At 41.4% G+C, this 20,350-nt stretch overlaps 1 protein-coding gene across 5 annotated transcripts in view; it reads right to left on the bottom strand.

Annotated features, from left to right (window-relative positions):
• Positions 1–11,010, bottom strand: part of DYNC1I1 (dynein cytoplasmic 1 intermediate chain 1) — a 306,141-nt gene extending 295,131 nt beyond the window's left edge. For 4 of the 5 annotated variants that reach the window (XM_027574567.2, XM_027574570.2, XM_027574569.2 and 1 more), the window contains exon 1: positions 10,500–10,743. The gene's annotated coding sequence lies outside the window, so the exon portion shown is untranslated. Of the gene's footprint in view, positions 1–10,499; positions 10,744–10,917 lie in introns of those variants that run through there. The other variant, XM_027574568.2, reaches the window with a different exon arrangement.
• Positions 11,011–20,350: the final 9,340 nt, after the last annotated feature.

Raw genomic sequence — 20,350 nt, 5'->3', positions numbered from 1 at the left:
TGGTCTCTCAATGATATAATAATCCCTTCACAGAAAATCCTCTCTTGGTAGTGGCATGTTTGAACTCTCAACTACCTTAAAGGTAGCCCAGTCTATTTTTTTAATGGTTCAGTCAATCAAATGTTCTCCATTATCTTGATATGAACTTTCCTTTTTCCTAGAAGTTTGGGCTACAGTAGAGAGGTGTCATCATATGTATTTGTAAAACATAAGAGTCCTCATGTCTACCCTTTCACCTGCTTACAGCCCAAACACTCTGCAGCATCAAGTTTTACTCAAGGAGTGGTGAGGGAAGGGGAGATCCAAAGAAGACATAGGGGAGAGAAAATGTGTGCATCTGCCAAGATGAACCACACAGACCTTCCCTCTATCACACCCAGCCTCTAGTTCTTCAAACCTTTACCAGTGGTGCTAGGCCCAAGCCCCTGGACCTTTTAACGTTTTGGACTCAGACACGCAGAATGCTTCCATGATTTAGACACAGTGGATCTGTACCACGTTAGATTTTAACTTAACATCACTTTGAAATGCTGAGGATAGAAGTTGGGGGGCTAGGAAATGTGTCCTCAGCAGGCCCAAATTCCAAGATAAGAATAGAGACCAACCTGATACTCTTAACAGTTTCTAGATGAAGACTGCCTCACAAGCCAGGGAAAATGCAGACTGACCATCTGGCCCTTATGTTGTACTTACCCTGAGCCCAGGACTGCTCTGGTGGGCACAGACAGAAATGTTCAATATGATCCTGATTCAGAAGGCAAGACTTCCAGATCCTAGGAATTACCAAGCCCACATTCATTTGGGGCCCAGAGACTCAAGGGGGGACACATTCAGGAAGTTAAATGTTTGTACTGAACACATCAAAATGATCCACGGGAAAAAATTTAAATCCTATAAGAAAAGGAAAATTAAGTAGGATTTATTCTTTCAAACCTCACCACAACATTAGGAAGTGGCCCTATTATTATCACTCCTGTTTTATAGATGAAGAAAATGAGGTTCAGGGAGGCAAAATTACTTGTCAAGGTCACAGAGCTAGTATTTGGTGACACTGAGATTTGAACTCCAGCTGCAGCAGTCACACTCTCATACTGCCTCTTGACCACTGTTATGATTTGTTCTGGGATCAAATTAGACCCAAGAACAAAAAAGGAAGATGAAGATAAAATATTAATGATTTTGCCTGGTTGACAGTGGTGTCCGGTCAGCCTGAAAATTCAAAGTGATTATTCACTTAATTATTAATCACTTCCCTTCTTGGAACTTTGTTATACTTCTATTAAGTATTTACCATGTTTTACCTTATATGATAACCATGCGATATATGTGATAACACATATCCATATTTTAAATATATTAAACTTTGCTATTTTTCCCTGATTAGACAGCAGTCCCTAAAAGCTATACCTTGTTCTGGGGCACCTGGCTGGCTGAGCAGGTAGAGCATGCAACTCTTGATCTTGGTGTTGTGAGTTCAAGCCCCACGTTGGTTACAGAGATTACTTAAAAAAAAAATAATAATCTTAAAAAAAAGATCCGATACTTGCTCATTTTCATGTACCCACAAAGCATTCAGTCTCGCTCATGGTTAGCCCTCTGTAGGTACTAAATACATGTTCTTCACTAGGACTAAAAACCTACTGAAGGAACCTAGCTTTCACCCCTACCTACACATATTTCTTTTATTCATTATCAGTTAAATCTAGATTTGTAAGCTCAGTAAATCCAGGACCTGTTATTACTTACAGTGCTATATAAGATCACTCCAATGAATTTCATGTTCTATATGGGCATTCTTTCAGGTGCTACTAACGTAGAATATTGAAACTACTACATGTGTGGTTATATGTCAGTGAGCTTCCTAGGAGGCCTTTTAGAAACTGTGCTTAGCAGCAGGAATAGGCAGAACCCAGGGAAGTCCCACCGTTTCATAGTCATTTAGGTTAATCACAAAAATTCCTATTCCCCAACTCTAAGAGTACACCTAACAACTCCTTTGTAGCCAGGCAGGGCCATGTGATTTGCTTTAGTCGATGAGATGTATGAGATTGGGGCACGTCACTCAGCACAGGTCTCTGAATGGACACGGTGAACAGAGCCCCTTGTTGGCCCACACTGGACATGTAACATGAGCAAGATAAACCTTGTTGGGTTACTCTGCTGATGCATGGGAGTTGTTATTGTATCATGATGTAGCTTAACCTGATCAATACACTCCCATGGCCCAAATCCACTCCAACGCTCCAGCATTCTCGTTACTTTACACCTTCCTTGATTTAGTGTTGGTAACTGAAGATACACCACCTCCCTTTACCATCCCCACCTGCGCTTTGCTATGGAATGCCCAGTGAGAGGGCGTGACCAAGATTCTCCCCTTGACCAAAGGCTAGGCAGGCTCCTCTGAGTTCTTTTTCAACTTGGCCCTAACTACCGGCATATTCTCAAGAGCCCCATTTTTGCAAAATTCCTGTTAAGTCAGTTTGGCCAGAATCCCCCACCCTCAGTATCTGATCACTGATATCTAATCGATATCTGATGAGGTTCCTCATCCCCCACTATCTCCCAGGTGGTATCTGATCATCCCGGCCTGCCTTCAGCAAGAATCCTGTTAGGTCGGCTTAGCCTGATTGTCCCCCACTTACCTTGGACATGTCCTCTTAGTAATTTTCCATCCACTGCCCCCGGCATTGCTCCTTGGCTAGAAATCCCACTTTTCCTTGTTGTATTCAGAGTTGCTCCCAATCTCTCTCCCCTACTGCAAACTCCCAGTGCAGGGGTCCGGACATCTATCATTATAGTCCCGCTGAATAAAGCCTGTCTTACCATTCCTTTAACAAGTGTATGGATAGCTTTCTCTTTAACAGGTATAAGGACTAAGAAAGCACTAGGTGTCATTATTAACCCCACGGTCGCCAGAACATGTGCCCTGGTTAAAGCAACTTTTCATTCTGAATCTCCCCCCCCCCCACCACGGGGAGAGTTTAGAAAATACTCTTTTCACGTGCTGCCCAGATGTACCTTCCCCGGGTTTGGGAAGGCAGAGATAGTATTGGCATTATTAAGGGGTGATGTTTCCAATACCCTGGCACATCCCCCAGAGCAAAATTCTGCCAATTCTACCGAGGTAAATGGCTCTGCCTGGCCCGAAGGTACTCGGGGAAAGGGCACATAGTAAGAGAGTAAGTACCCTCCTCCACCCCTAAGACTGTTTTGTAACCTGACTTTTTCATCTACTTGAAACTAAAACTTACAATTTGTTGTTGGCCTTCACATTTTAGCCATTCATATTTTTTTATTTCTAAAACAAGGAGCTCTCAAGGGAAAGGAGTATGATCCCCCCCCCCTTAAAAGCTACGGCAAAAGATATGGGGTTTCATCCTTGTTTGACATGCCAATTACTTTTCAGCAGCATTTGAAAAATATTAAAAAGCTTAAAAGAGGAAGCAAGAAAATCTGTATTCAAAACCCCGAACCTGGCCTGTTACAATGTCCCTGGGTGGTCCATATTTGCATTGGGAGATTTAGTTTGGCATTTTAATTTATGTAAACAGATTCTCACTTTCCCCTGTGCCTGAAAGCATTCAAAGAGGGAAGATCCCCTTTCCAAATCAGCAGTAACCTATACCCTCTGAAAGTGAACAAAGTCACACTTTTCAAGGAAACAGGCAGAGAAGATTTTTGTTATTCTTTCTTCCACAAAATACACACCAATTCCCACAAACCCTTGCTATTCTGATACTACCAGGGCAGATGGTGAAACAGGAGACATGCCGTCATTTTAAAAGAGGACACTGTCAAAACGCACATTCCCCACGGAGCCTGCTACCTTTCCAGCCACCCAAACCCACCAACTACTGAAATTCCACAAGCCGATTCTGAGACACAATCATATGGTCATCCCCCAAGCATGAGCTCACCATAACACTCAACAGCTAGATAAATTTATAAAAGTTTCCAGACGTGCATTACAGAATCTAAAATACTTTTAACAGGAGAAGACTTCATTCCATTTCAATTCCTAAATTCTTCAACTTGTTACACAAAGAAATGGGTACTATTTCAGGTCAGAGTAGACCACCTAGCCTGTATTCTAAAAGGGAAACTGTATGCAAAGGATATAAAATATTGTGTCATCATTTACTCATTAGAGCTATTTAAAATGTACACATTACTCTTGGCTTCACTCTAGACATGAGTATAAAATAGAAATCTGACAAATGAATCAAAATCTCCTTTCCTCCCACCAGAAAGAAACTAAAGAAACCAAACTCCCACCAAAGAAATCAGACCAAAGATCAAAAGAATTAGCCCAGGAGGCTCATAAATGAAACACCAGACTCAAACCATCCTCCCTGTCATTTCTAGAATGAAAAGTGGTCCTTCTCAAGACTCCCCTTCTCACAGCAGAAGTGTTCCACGTGATCCTAATTCAGGAAGGCAAGGATTCCAGAATTCTAGGCATTACTGAGCCTACATTCAAATTGGGCCCAGACGTGCCATGGAACTTACATTTCAGGAAGTGAATGTTTTTATTAAACACATTAAAATGATCCAAAGGGAAAGAATTAAATCTTACAATAAAAAGAAAATTAAATGGGATTTATTCTGGCTAGTATTTCAGGTCAACAAAGCTTGTTGAGCATCTACCACGTGCGAGACTCTCCGCTGAAAGATACAAGAATGTCTCAGAGAGCCTGGAGCCTAGAAGGGGGAAAAAGGCATGCCCGTAAGTAGTATAACTCAAGATAAAAAAATTTTTTTAAAGAGCATACCTTTGGTTCAAAGGAAGGCAAGATCACACACATCTCTGAGAGAAGGCTAGAGAATGATATAATTGTTTTTAGATAATAAAACCATCTTCCCCACTCTGAGTGGGCACCATGTATTTAAACCTTGTTCTCTCATTATCTGCAATCTTTACAATAACTTTGCAAGCCAGGCATCATTATCCCCCCATTTTACAGATGAAGAAACCGAGGCTCCCATATCTTCAGTGAGATACCCAGCTTCTTCTTTCCTTTGTCTTACACTGCCTCTTAGATGTTGTACTCTTTTATGTTGTAAAAGACCAAACAAAGAAATGGGCTTAAATTACAGTAGGAAAGATTTCAGTAGAAAAATAGCCTATCTATTGACCTTCTGGGCAGGATAACTCTTCGTCATAGAAGCTGTCGTGTGAATTATAGGCTGTTCAGCAACAGCCCTGACCACCACCTGCTAGATGCCTGTAGCCACACTTTCTCCCCACTTGTGACAACCAAAACTGTCTCTGGACATTGCCAAATGTCCCTAGGGTGGACAATCACCCCTGAGAACCACTGATCTAAAAACACACTAGAGGGGTGCCTGAGCGGCGCAGCTGGTTGAGGGTCTGACTCTTGGTTTCGGCTCAAGTTGCGATCTTTGGGTCATGAGATCGAGCCATGCCTTGGGGCTCCATGCTTAACGTGATTGATTCTCCCTCCCTCTCCCTCTGCCCCTCCCGCTCATGCTCTCTTCCTCTCTAGAATAAATCTTAAAAAAAATTAAAAAAAGGAAAAACAGACTAGAGTAAGTCAATCTCTTCTGTAAATAACTAAATAGAGGAAAGACTGTTAGACACACAGTCACCTGCCTGAGGGCAGGAAATGGGACCATCAGCTCTGAAGGGCCTTCCAGTCCTGCCCACTTTGAGTCTGAGCCACACAGACAGAAGGCTGTGGACCCAGCTCCGGGCCATTGCCCACAATGATCCATAACCCACAACACCTGTGCTAGATACACGCATGCTCTGATAACCGGCATTACATGCCCCTGGCGCCCATCAAGGCTTTCTAAGACCATGCAGGCATGAGAAGAACTAATGACATTTTAATTTCCAGATCTGAAGCTTCTGATTTCTTTCCAAAAACTGATCCTGCCAGAGAATGTGCCTGTGGTTTGGAATCATTCAGGGCCTCCTTTCCCACCTCCATTTTTGCAAAAGCCTTTCCTCCCCATTACCAGACCAAAAAAAAAAAAAAAAAAGCCCAAAATCTTACTGTGACAGTTGATGCCCCAAATCTGCCTGCAACGCTTGGCCACAAGGTATAAAAATACCCTTGTGTTGAGGAGCTTCTTCTATAGTGGTTGGTATAGTACTTAGACTTTAATTGGATTCAAAGAATGACATCATCGTTTTATTTTTAAACATCCAAGTTTACAATATTCTGGAAATCACATTCACTGTGATTCTTTAAATTTACGATGAAAACTTAAATTTACGATGCCAACTTAAAACGTGTGTAAGAGAGCAGCAGAATTAAAAAAAATTCTTTAGAGGTTATAGGAGAAAAAAAACCTTGAAGCATAATAAAGCACACCGGTATCTGTTCCCAGGCAGCTCTCTTGATCAAGTGCAATCATTCTCCACGGTGCCAGAGACTCATTACTTTCATCATAAAGAATGCCCTTGACTCTAACATAAATTTCTGCTTTGTGTGTTTGCCACACTGATGGCATTGGCTTGTCTGTGCCCCAAAGTGAAAACAACGGGTCGTTCTCTAAGAGTACAGCAAAAATATGGCGGAGCATAGAAATGTTAAGGATTAAGTAATATTTTGGAAGCAAGAGCAGCTGCTTGTGAGGATCTCAGGATTGATATGAACCAAAAATTAAAGGACACATAGGCTGTCTGGGAAGCAGAGGTCCTCCCAGGTTAGTGTTCCGGATCATGGCACAGTCACTATAACAGGGAAGCCCCAGAACGCTGAGCAGCTTCAAATTCAGCTCTGAAATAAATTAATCTTGAAATGAATAAAGCCTTGGCTAATACCTACTCCTGCAAAGTCAACTTTCTGGGCTTAGTTGTGAACTGCTATGCATTTAGTGTTCAGCAAGATCCCTAGTGACACTTAAGAATCAAATGTAGGGGGCTTGAGCACACCTCAAGGGAAAGCAGGGCTTGCTTATCCACCACACTGAGAGATGTCTAATTTTCTTGTTCCCCTTTGATAATACAGTTAGGCTTTTCGTATCAGCATGTGAGCATGTTCTTGAGGGACTCTCTGTTCTGCCACAGTGAAAAGCTACACTAAAACAGTACTTTTTGGCATCCCACATAGAAAAACAATGAGATAGGATGGGAACAGAATAAACAAACTTTGGAATCTGGCCAACCTGCACTTGAAATCCAGCATTCCCACTAAACTGGCTTCAGGTGGCCTTGACCCCTGGCTTCATGTTTCCAAGCACCAGATTCCTTGTTTGTCAAATGAAGATAAAAATGTCAGCCTTTCAGAAATGTTAGAATGATTTCATGAACCTGAAAATAAATAGGGTAAGGACCCAACAAATGGCAAGCAGTGCTAAGGCTGCCTGCCATGCTTGGAGATCTTACTCGGTTGCAGCTTGCATTAGCCTAATTACACCTGCATCAGGGCACCCCTAGCGTGCCTCGGTAATGAAATGCCAACAGTGCTCTGATAGCTATGAACACTTTTTCTTGACTGATGCTCACAGGATAGTTTTGCCTTGTTTTCAACACATTTCAGCAGAGTGACCTCGGTTCCTACCCCTTTTCCTAAACAGTGCATGTGAACCAGTGGTTCTTAATCTCTTTTTAGTCACAAATAGCCTGTTTCCCCTCAAGAAAGCTGCATTTAGGTACATATGCATTAAATTTCACATCAAGATTGTCAGGTTCAATGACCACCTGAACACCATCATGCTCCTGCCCTCCACAATGCCTATGATTCCTATTTAAGAAGCCTCCGCTGAACAAAGAATCAGGAGATGCCTTTGTGAACACACGTGGGTGCCTAAGGGTTTGCACCTGGACAGTGGTGTCTATGTTACAATGCAAGCTTCACTCTCACACTCTGGTCCCAGGCTTCCTGTAGAGAGGAAGCAAAGAAAATCAGTCCAGGATATCCATGAAAAGTTCCTAGCCAAGAATATTTTTTACATGGACCTGGGCGAAGGTTTAGAAATTAAAATTTTAAATGAGATAACGTAAGAAAAGAGATTAATAATCCCTTTATGAAAATTAACCAGTATAATTGTTCTGTAGCATGGAAGAATAGATTCAGACTGCCCAGGGTTCAAATCCTGGCTCCATAATTTAGTAGCTGAGCAATTTTCAAAAAGTTACTTAATATCTTTGTGTCTTAGTTTCCTCATCTGTCAAGGATTAAAAACATATAACTCATAAGATTTTTCTGAGGATTAAATAACTTAATACATGGAGAAGTAATTTAAAATCCAGTGCCTGTTCAGGTGCTCAACGTTTTAGTAAATGTGTTGGTAATGTAATAAATTCAGTAAACGTATTGAGCACCGGTAAATTGCGCAATGTATCATCAACCTTTGTTTTACGTGGTAGAGCAAAGTATAGACAGAACAAAATGATGAAGGAATATACTTAAGTTTGCAAAGGACCTTTTCATTTGAGGCTAGGTTAAGTGACAGAAACAGAGTGATGGGGAAGAATGAGTAGCCAGTTAGGTAACTTTGAACAAAACCTTTGCACAGTCTGTGTTGAGAGACATGGTATATATTTTATAAGACTGGACAGAGCAGCACCCAGGATGGATCCCTAAGAATTACTTGACTCAGTGCTGGAGTCAAGGGAAAGGCTTATTTATTAAACATAGACTTGGGAAGAAGTGTTTGGGGAAGTAGAAGCTCTAGTAAGAAAGTTAATAGAACCCCCTTTTAGACATAAAGCACGATGGCAAAAATGCTGTGTGACTTCCTATCATCTCAGAAGTTTTGTCAGAAACTAGGGACCAGGGACCATCACTGTAAGAACTGCCCCACTTTCCTGTGGGTTGAGTTTATTTTCTCTGTCCATATCAGAAATGGTGATTACACCTAACGATGTTAGACCTCAAACACCAAAGAGCTCTTCAGGACACGCTTCAGTAGAAGAGGAAAACCTGGGTGTGTGGAGGAACTGAGCCACGCCTCTGCTTTTGGACACTGTGTAGCAGACGCTGCAGCATCCTTGAGGTCGAAGGCGAGGGAAGCAGGTGCATCAGTGCCTGGGGACCAAGACAAGGAAGAGAGAGACATAGGAGATGTTCTGGGACAAAAACTGGGCCTAGAGCTGGACAGGCTGGAAAGAGCCTGCAGTGGACACCCAAACATATTATCCTAACTTCCTAAAGATGGTGCTACAAGATTTTTTGGAAAGATGGCTCTTGGAGCACTGAATCCTCAGAACTTAAGAAATATTGGCAGGTTCAAGAGAACATTTGATGACTGCGTGGTAGCAGTGTCTGAGTGTATTCTATTGAGAAACATGGTCAAAAGAGAAGAGTTTGGGTCCTTGTTTCTCACCCAAACTTTTGGAGAAAACTTGGCATTTTAAACAGTCAGAGGAAGTATTAATCACATTCCCACTAGTACCCTCAGGATGCAACTTGCACCGAATTCTCCATTTCGAATGCATTAACACTGGTCATCTTTCACTGTAATTTTCACAGTGAAAATATGTGCATAGACCCTCACCGGTATCTGTGCTAATATTAGCCATATGATGTCTTCTGCAGTTACCCATGTCTTACTGTCAGCTATGCTTTCTGCTAATTTGGAATATTGGGAAGCAATTTTTCACAACCCTGAACTGCAATAAGTCTACAGAGCACACTTGAAAGGCATTCCAGGCAAGAAAATGGCTGGCTACTTGTTCTTGCCCCTTACCTAGAGGACAGAATCCAGAATATATTCCATCTATTGCATTTTGTTGAGTCTCCGATCTCCTAAGTAATTTCCTGTCCTGATCCTGGATTTCTGTTTGACCTTATTAACCGCGACAGAAGTCATGAGACTCCCGCACTCAGTTCCCATCAGTGCTGCCAGGATCACTGCCCTTATCATGACGCCGCACAGATTCATAAGGCCAGAGCGATTCCCGAGTGGGAGTGGGGGAAAGAGAGCCACGCGGCTGGGAAGGTGTTTACGAAAACACATCCCCCAACCACACTTTTTTGCAGCAGTGAGAGAAACTGGCATCTTCTTGCGTGAGTGTTTAATTAATGCCCTGCTGGAAGTACATTCGCTCCCTCCGACTTGGCGGGTAGCAACAGCATCTAAGAGCTTTGCAGACCTCTGAAAATGTAATCAAACAGCATCCTTTCCTTTCCCTCCGCAGCTCCCCCTCCCCCAGGGGCCGTCAGCTGGTGGCCCAGAGGGGTGCGGATCTCTCCTCCGCTAGCCTTCTGCTGCCCAGGACAAGACCGAGGCGGGGCGCACTGGGACGCCCCTCCCAGCCCACAAGGTGGGCGACAAGGTGATGACACCACAACCCCTCCTCCTCCGCTCTCGCCTCTCGGCTCTACCCGGGGAGCTGCAGCAGGGGGCCGCCTCAGGGCGCAGCGGAGCACGCAGAAGCCTGGCGGGGGGACCGAGGCTAGGGTCTGGCTGCGGCGGCCCGAAGTACTGCCCGGCTGCCGGCGCAGACGACCCTGGGGCGGGGAGGGTCGAAGAGGGGCGCGGAGGTGGCGGCCGGGCGAGTGCGACACCCCCGTCCTGTTTACCTGGACGCGCTCGGCGGCGGCGGCGGCGGAACTGGGCTCCCGGAGCAAGCGCGGCGACTGCTCCCGGCGAGGGGCTGCGGGGTCGAGGCTCGAGCTGCTCCCGAGCGCGGCGGGCCCGGCGCGCGCAGGATGTGCTGTCTCACGCTGCGCCGGCCGCTTGGCTCGCGCTCCTCGGGGACCCAGCACTTCCTCTCTCCGGGAGCCTGACACTGACAGCTCCCTCCGAGCACCCAGGCTGCGGGGCTTGCCCCGCCCCCGGTCCACGCCCTCCACGCCCTCCACGCTCCACGCCCTCCACGCCCCACGCCCCGCGCCCCTCCCCCGGGAGGGCCCTCCGCTCGCCCTCTCGTGCGGGTCTCGAAAGCAGAGCACCTGGGGAGGTCAATCCGTTTACCTCGGTGTAATTGGCAGGACTCACCTAAGTTGCTGCAAACAGAAGAGCTTCAGTATTTTGGGAGCTGCTACTGACATACCGACATTGAGCAACTCTCACTCCCAGACAACTACTTTAAGGTCATTTAAGTAGAAGTAGAGAAAGCTCAGATCCATCTGCTACACACAAAGACATAGTCTGATTTATCCCTGTGTTTTTCCCCAGAAGAAAAAGATATAGATATAGCTTGCCTCCACAACATTGCTTCTTAGAATCCTAGCTTTTAAAAATCTGGGTAACCATTCTTGAACTCCCCGGAAGCTTACTGTAACAGCTAAGATTTTAGACCCAGAAATGGAGTTTGGGATTCTAATCAATGCCGGTTTGGTACCATTTTGTAGGTAAGTTTTTCATTGTGCTTCTTGAATATCTGTGGGATCGTTGTCCACATTAGCATGGACGTTACTGGAGGACAAGGACTGTGTCTTATTCACTGCTGTATTCCCAATACCTGTAACAGTGTTTGATGCGTAATAGATGCTCAGTAAATATTTATGAATTTATTTAATCGACATCTACTACAGTAATTTCAAAATAAATATAGATGTGATTGTAAATATTATGCCATACCTATGTATAAAATGGCTATCCTTTTTCCAATTTTGCCTGCCTGGCAAATTATTGTGACCGTAAATATGGCTAAAAGAGAGACAAGTGGAATGTCTTTAGGTAGAAAGAATTCAAGATATTTCAGAGAAAAAATTATGAAACAAATACTTGCCCCTGTCATGTATTGGATACTTAATAGATGTCAAACTCTACATACAATTTTCTTTTAAATTTTTCATTAGCACTGTGTAGTAGATGACATGTCATCCCCACAGTTAAAGAAATGGGTCTCAAAGAAGTTAACTAGCTTGCCCAGCTACTGAGTGATCTAGCTGAGATTGGAATCCCTGTCCACTTGACTTCCTGCTTGTACATTGCCAACTGCTATTACTATCTTCCCAATTTGGGAGTTGTTGTGTGCCCACTACCTGCAAAGCATGGTGCTAGGAGCTTCAGATGGTACAAACATGAGAATATAATCCCTTTTCACAAGAAGTTAAAATCCAACTGAAGGTAGAAGGAGGGGCAAACATATAATTAAAGCAAACAATAAGAAAATGGCCAAAGCAATACAATATGTTAAGAGAACTCTGATAAGAGCTCATCTGGTTAGGATGGGGGAGATGGTAGGAGAAAATTAGAATTATGAATATGGATGATATTTGAAATGGATAGACAGGGCTTTTAAAGAGTAGAAATGAAGAGGGAGAACATTTTCAGGCATGAACAAAGCTCCGGAGAAGAGAAAGAACATGTTCTCAGCAAATGTCAAGTGGTCCAAATTTTTTGGAATATGGCAGACTCATGGGGGAGAAGACTGGGACTTAAGGGAGGCTGAAGAGGCGATTCAAACATTACAGATGTTTGAGCAGGAAATGACACTTGGGAAAGGTCATCTAGGAGTTTCGATGGATAGGGGATTGGAACAAGCAAAGACTAATTCAAAGTTCATTACGAGAATCTAGGCCAGGATTAAGAAGGACCATATTTGTCAAGTTGTATTCATCATGAATGGCTTATAATGTATCCCCAGCACAAATTTTAAACAAGTAGTTATAATTATTTTCATTATCATGTGTCCAGACATATAGTATAGATATTGGGTATAGGACTGTAAATAAATAAGAAATGAATGATCTCTATATTCCAGAAACTCAAAATCTAATGAAAAGACACAATTGGTTTTAATACTAAGACTAAGAGAAGTAGAATAATCAAAGACATCTGCCATGAGAGATCAAGAAGAGGAAAATGCATTACAGTTGGGGAATTCTTATGATCTGCAAGGGCTTGTTGAAGAGCTCTGGGTGGATGTATATAGTTAGATACAAATTTTGACAAGGTGCATTTGAGAACGGGGTTAGGTAGCAGGCATAGACCTTATTTTTATTGATCTTATTTTTTTAGGGCATTCTAGGTTTATAAAAACTTGCACCGGAAATACAGAGTTTCCCTAACCCCCCTACAAATTATAAACTGCTTATTGCGAACATACCTGTTTCACCTCTTAATCTATTTAATGCTCCAAAATTTGAAAGAACGGCTCCAGGGAAGAGTTAAATGGCCACTACAAAACATGCTGGGCAAATTTCTAACTTCCTAGCCTTTAAGAGATTGCTTTAGAGCCCTCCAGAGAGACAGTGAGGTGGCGCAATTCCCCTACTCTGGAATCAGTCTCTTGAGTGAACTCAAGTCTACCGCTTACTGGTTTGTATATTTCCACACGAGTCTCCTCTGAGACTCGACTCTCCTGGAAGTCAAAAAGGGGGTAATAATGACACTTGTTGCCTGTGATATTTCAATGAGTTAATCCATGTGAAGCACTTGGCACAGCCCCTGGCATATAACTGGAAACATTCAATAAATGTTAGCTCTAGTTTGCTATTATTAATTAAGTCTGCGTGAAAAATCCTAGAGCTTTAAACTCTAAATTCAGTGTCCAATCTGTGGTATTACCAGACTTCAGGGACCGATCAGACCTTGGGGTCCCTACCAGCCTTCAAGAAAGAGATTCTTCTGCCTTCGTGAACCTGTCATTCATCAGTGCTAGATGCAGGTGTGGCCCTACAGCTGGCTCCCTTGTCTAACTTTCCTAGAGCCCCACTTCACCCTGGTTCAAGAACATTCTTATACAGCAGCTCTCATCTGCCTGAAAATCTCCTCTGGAAGTTATTCTTCAGTCTATTATATATTGGTTGAAAGAAATAAAACTGAAGGTTAACCTCAGTGGTGTGAGGTCTCTAAAACCCCAGAAAAGAAATGTGAATCATCTGAATCAGCTTTTAAAATTGTAAGGTAACTGAAGGGGAAAAAAAAGGCTTGAAAATATTCTCCACTTAAGACAACATATGCTCTACATCGTGCTCTGAATAAAAACCTGTAAGGAAACTAATTTAAAACCACTGCCAAATGTCATATATGGTTTTGTATGGGATATATATCAGATGAGATAGGTTTTATGTATTTTTCTATTATCTGACCAAAGTTGGTCAATTTGTGCCAAATATAAACAATAAAAGATGTCCAGAAACAGATGCATTATTAGTATTTAAAGATTTATTAAAAATCGAAGAGTGACTTAGGAAATCAATGATTCCAATGTCTAAAGCAACTCCTGCATTTTGTCTTCTGGACTTCATTACAGGATGTTGTTATGTTTTTATATAGTAGGTGTGAAGAATCTACAATAAATACACACATAAAATTCGCTTTCAGTTTTGGAAAAATGAATTCAGAGATATCTGTTGTATAGTTTTAGATTTTTCTAGATGCTTTTTGAATAACTTCCAAATGCAACTTCGCTTATACTATAATTACCTATATTTGTCATGTAATTGTGTTATGGTCACCGTATTTCCAACCCCTTCACTTTTGCCTCCTTGAGTCTGCCCCCTTCCCTTCTTATATCTCCTTCCATCAGCTTTTCTTTCAAAGTTCATGCTAAGCCAAAATGCCTATGTTTTAACAATCCATAATAAAATGCAACCATGAAAATAGCTACACAACAAAAATAAAAACCTTTAGGTCTTAAAAATTCATTTTAAGCGCTTAAATTTATGGGTACAACTCTAGTGATTATAAAACATAAATTATTTATGTTGCTTTAAATTCACTTTCTATCAGTGTCTAAATATAAGTCTTTATTTTTACCAGCTGTGAAATCAGTGTATATTTCTTTGTGTTCTGCCTCCTTACTTGTTTATTTCAAATGTATATTTCTAGGAATCAAACCTACCTTGCCAAAAGAAAGTAACCACACTCTGGGTAAATTATTTCTCTAGATTATTTCCTAGAAACAGTATTGTATAGTTCTTTGTAACCACTCCTCAAAAGATTGTTCCTAAATCCTAATAGCTCTATCTTCCATAGCTCTCCCAACACTTTAAAAAAGTTATCTGTGTTTATTAATAAGTAAATATATATTTATTGGTACTGTTTGTGTGCCTTTAACCAGCAGGTCTGAGCATTTTCCTTTATTATTAATTGTTTGTTATTTCTCATGTGCTCTTAATATTATTTGACTATTTGAAAAGTGAAATCTAAATAATTTGTGTATTTTAGAAAACAAATTTTATATATTACATGTTTCTCACTTCTTTTTTCTCTTATGCTTACTTAATTATAGAGTAATACTTTAAGAAGAATTTTAAAACAGTCTGTATAAAATAACATAATTTTCTAGTACTGAAGGAATGTATAAATCAGAGATATTACATTCAGGTCAAGAACATAGGCTCTGGACGTCAGGCACACCTGGGTTAACTGGTTCCTATGATTCACTAGCTGTGTGATTCTGCACAAACTGCTTAAACTGCTCTAGCCTCAATATATCTTCATCTGCAAAATGGGCATAATAGTGCCCATCTCATAAGACTGTAATAAGGACTAAATGAGATAATGCTTGTAAAGAACTTGGCGTGGTGATCGGCACCAAGTAAATACTAAATGAATGGTAAACATTGTTATCATGTGGTTAGGCACGGCAAAAAGACTGAAAGGTTACACAAAATGTTAGTGCTGGCTATTTTGAATCATTCGACTATGGATTTCTTTTTCTTTTGAGTCTATACTTATTTTCTAACTGCTCTGTGATGAATACACATTATGTATGCCAACCAGTGTGTTAGGTATGAGAGATATCCCATTGAACAGCATTAAGTCTCTTAAAAACAAACAATATATTATAGGCTTCTTCTTTTGAAACTCCCTAACCAGACAGTCTTATCACTTGGCAATGGTTACGCTATACATTGTAGACATTAACAACAAGAAGCCGTAGATGGATGAAGTGCTGCACCTCCTTGCTACCAGGGGAGTCAGGATAAGGTTGGCTTGGGATAAATGAAGATGATTGTGCCCTCTCACTTCTTGGATAAATAGCCAGTATCATGCTCTTTGCTCCCTGTACACCGATTCTAGCCCATACCACTTAGGTAGTTATTGTACCACTCTGGTCCCATTGAGATGCAATGAGCCATGAAGGAATCCCTCCCTGGGGATCTTCTAATGATATGCTACAGTATTCTCTGGAACTGGAAATATACACTGGCCCTGTCTATCCTCCAGGGTGATGCCCTTCACGCTAGTGATGAACCGATAGAGCCATGTTGCCAGCAGTGCCCCTGTGACCTCCAGGTCCTTGCTCCTCTGCATGTGCTAAGTATTTAGGTGAAATTCTTTGTGGACGATATGTTGGACGAGGTCATCAAGAGGGCATGACCACCTGTTGACCGGGAAACTGGACCGAGCAATCAGAGGCTGCTCACCCACTCCCCTGTCCTTGGAATGTCATTCTGCCCACTGTTCTTAGAGTGAGGGCCGTTTTCAAGGACACAGCCTTGAGAGAGCAGTATGTTATTGAGACTATCTGGATATGGGACTGAACCCCATTAAGGCCTCTATATAAACTTTTAAGATTCTGGCAGGTGGGCATGGAGATCTACTTGTCTTGTGGCTGCTCCAGACAAGCCTCAAATGTAAGTTCCCTTTTGTATAAAAACTGCCACCTTCCAGTCTTTCTTCAGTCTCTTTCTTCGGTCTCTTCTTGCCTTACACATACAGGGGCCAAGTTTGCAAACCAACATGGGAACGTAATTCAGAGTACTGACCAGATGATTTCTAAAAATATGGCCTAACTATAAAATATAGGTTGAATTCATTTACGGGAAGATAGTGAAAGAAAGATTGTTCCGTTTAAGTTTTTAGCAGGAAAATCAATTAGCACATGAGAAAGCCTTCAGTGCTTTAATGCTTTCCTTTGAGAGCAAGATCTTAAGATTTAAGTGGACTGTTGTTTTTTTTTTTTTTTTTGCCTCTTGCATTTGTCTACCATATTTTGAAAGATTTCCAAATCAATATTTTAGATTGAACATTTATTAATGCAAAAATATGCGTGTGTATTCAAATTTTAAATACTGATCTGAAGTTGATAAAGGATGATTCATGAATATTTTTAAAAGCTAGCTGTATGGCCATTTGTGATTGAGCCTCCGGGTAATTTTTGGCTTTGCTTTTCTCACTTTGCATGAAGCGATTTAATGACAGTAGTGAATGAGAGGCTCCTGGGTGGCTCAGTCAGTTGAACACCCAACTCTTGGTTTCCACTCCTGTCATGATCTCAGGGTTGTGGGATCGAGCCCCAGGCTGGGATCTAGGCTCCAAGCTTGGCGCGAAGTCTGTTTAAGATTCTCTGTCTCCCTCTCCCTCTGCCTTTCTTCCCTCGTGCGTACACTAAATAAATAAATAAATAAATAAATAAATAAATAAATAAACAAAATCTTTAAAAAAACAGTGAATAAGCTTTTTTCAGCCTTTTTAAAGTTCAATTTAATTTTTCATCTTTTGTTAGTAAATTATATTTAATTTCTCTTGCTCACATACCTTTACTTATTTAGGTTTTCTTACCGTATGGGCTAAAAGTAATAGAAGATAAAATATCATAAGCTGCCTGAAGCTACTGTATATCTTTCATTACTTCGACATTCTTCATATTATATCACCATTTTTAAGTCAAGCTTTTTCCCTCACTAAAGACTCATGTTGATGGAAATAGATTGCCAAATTGCTGAACTGTTCAAGTAGTTTCTTAACATTATAACTTGTCAAGTGTAAATAAGGTCATACAAGATCACATTGAATGGGATGATAAACCACCATTAAGAGTCTGAAAAACCTTTTTTTTTTTTTTACAATGAAAGAGTTACAAATACAAATATGTATTTTGAGAAAAATCCTTTTGAAACTATTCAGGGCAACAGATTAATAAAAATCCGTGTTTTGTTCAACAGAGCCAACAAATAAGAATATATTTCCTGTTTTATTTCTATGATGGAGTGGAGGGAAAGAAAGAGAGAGAGAGAAACAGAAAGTTCCAGAGAAGCAGAAATAAAGAAAACAATAGAAAAAATCAGATACAGGAAGTCAGGAAACTTTGAAACCAGCCCTAATAAAAGGTAAAGTACTCCTGTCATTATTTCAAACAATTTTGTTCCTTGAATCAATTTTAATTGGCTTACTAACCGTTTGAAAATGTTTCCCTCTCTTCTTGGAAGCATATGGTTTACTTTTATTTTCAACCACTAAGGTTTATTTTTAAGGATTTATTTTCCGATAGAATTTTGAGAATTTTATGCATTCATGAAAGGATAACTAAAGGGTTGACACATTCACTCAACTCCTAAAACATGTCCTATTCATGAATTTACTAGATACATAGCTTCGGTGACCCTTTACATTTCACAGCTTTTAGATTACCTTTTGCGTATGTGTGAAATGGCCACCTCATTCCATAGTGCCTAAAGTCAGAATCAGAATATATTTTTCAAGCCATTCTCCAAATCAGATATAAATTTTTGTTATACAAATATTTTGTCAGGTATAATTTATGGATGGACATTCTTGCAGAAAAAAAATGGGAGAAATCAGTATTTTAACGACCATTCACAGATTGCCAACTATTCTTTAAACCTTTGGTATCTGTAAATGAGCATGACTGGGTGGCAGGAGAAGAGAGCAAGGGAGACCTTTTTTTTTTTTTTTGGTTCTAACATCATCATCAAAGCAGTATCAGTGCACTTTATGCTTAATGGATATGATCCATCCATAGGCTGTACCTCAGTGCTGGAGAAATGAGAGGGTTTTGAAAGAGTAGAAAAGCATGAAGTTTGGCTTTCACGAATGACAATTTTACCACTCTTGTCAACTCTTCAATTGTAGGTCACAATATGCTCTTCTGTTGTAACAACTGATATCCAATAAATAATTTTCAAGTACCTGTTATGTGCTGAGCACCAGGGATACAGCTTCTTTCTATGTGCAAGGCTCTTCCCCATCTGATACCATTATCATCATCCAGGCTGTTGATGCACGGCAAACCTGAGACTCAGGGAGGTTAAGTAACTTGCGTAAGCTCTCACAGTTTATAAAAAGTAAAGCCAGGTCTCGGGGCGCCTGGGTGGCTCAGTCGTTTAAGCATCTGCCTTCGGCTCAGGTCATGATCCCAGGGTCCTGGGATCAAGTCCCACATCGGGCTCCCTGCTCCTTGGGAGCCTGCTTCTCCCTCTGCCTCTCTCTCTCTCTCTCTGTCTCTGTCTCTCATGAATAAATAAATAAAATCTTTAAAAAAAAAAAAAAAAGTAAAGCCAGGTCCCTAAGTCAGGATGTTTGATGCCAGAACCCAAGGGCTTCACCTGCTATACAAGCACTTGTATCTTCCTTTGGGGTTTCATTTAGTCTGCTATAACCGACTTTACATAGACTTCTCAGAATTAGAATTTGGGCCAGGATATCTAGGTCAGATAACATTTACTTGACCTTGGGCAAGTTACTTAACTTCTTTGCCTTGAGTTCTTCATTTGTAAAATGAGGATATTAATAACACCTACATGTTGGAGGAGGTCACTGAGAAGACATGACTGCTGATTGACCCTCAAGCTGGACCCAAGCAATAGGAGGCCCCTCACCCCGTCCTGTCTTTGGAATGTACATTCTGTCTTCTGTTCTTAGAACCAGAGCTGTTTCAGGGACATACCCTTAAGAAAGCAATGTGTTGTTGAGTCCATCTGGATGGTATACATGACCAAACCTCGTTAAGGCCTATAGATAAACTTTTAAGATTCTGGCAGGCGGGCATGGAGATCTACTTTTGCAGCTGCTTGAGATGAGCTTTGGGCATAAGTTCCCTTGGTTTTTAAACCTGTCACCTACCAATATGGAGTGGCCCACCTCTTTCTTCGTCTTTCTCTGCCTTCTGGGTATGAGTTTCAAATATTACCCAGGAAGTTTCCGAGTTTGGAAACCTATTCTACCTCACGGGATTGCACTGAAAATTAAATGAGTTAGCATGGCTGACTCATTAGAAAAATGTCACATACATAGAGAGGACTAGTAAATCATGCAAACTATTTGTTATTTGGTATTGTGTTCTTAAAGATTTTTCATTTTCCAGGGGGTACTTTTTTTGTTTTTGTTTTGTGTTTTTGTTTTAAGTGGGAGGAGGACAAAAGGAGAGAGAGAGAGAGAGAGAGAGAGAGAGAAAGAATCAAGCAGGCTCTGCGCTGGACACAGGGCTCAATCTCACAACCCTGAGATCATAACCTGAGCTGAAATCAAGAGTTGGATGCTTAACCGACGGAGCCCCCCAGGCGCCCCTGTTTTGTTTTGTTGTTTTTAAAGATTTTATTTATTTTGGGGGGGGAGAAAGGGCAGAGGGAGGGGGGAGAGAGAGAATCCCAAGCAAACTCTCTACTGAACAGGGAGCCCAACGAGGGGCTGGATCTCAGGACTCTGGACTCTGAGATCGTGACCTGAGTCAAAATCAGGAGTTGGATGCTTAACCGACGGAGCCCCCCAGGCGCCCCTGTTTTGTTTT

The sequence above is a fragment of the Zalophus californianus genome, chromosome 12 (assembly GCF_009762305.2).
Source record: "Zalophus californianus isolate mZalCal1 chromosome 12, mZalCal1.pri.v2, whole genome shotgun sequence".
Lineage (NCBI taxonomy): Eukaryota > Metazoa > Chordata > Mammalia > Carnivora > Otariidae > Zalophus > Zalophus californianus.
Note: the sequence above shows the minus strand (reverse complement) of the source record. Positions and strands in the feature narration are given on the sequence as shown.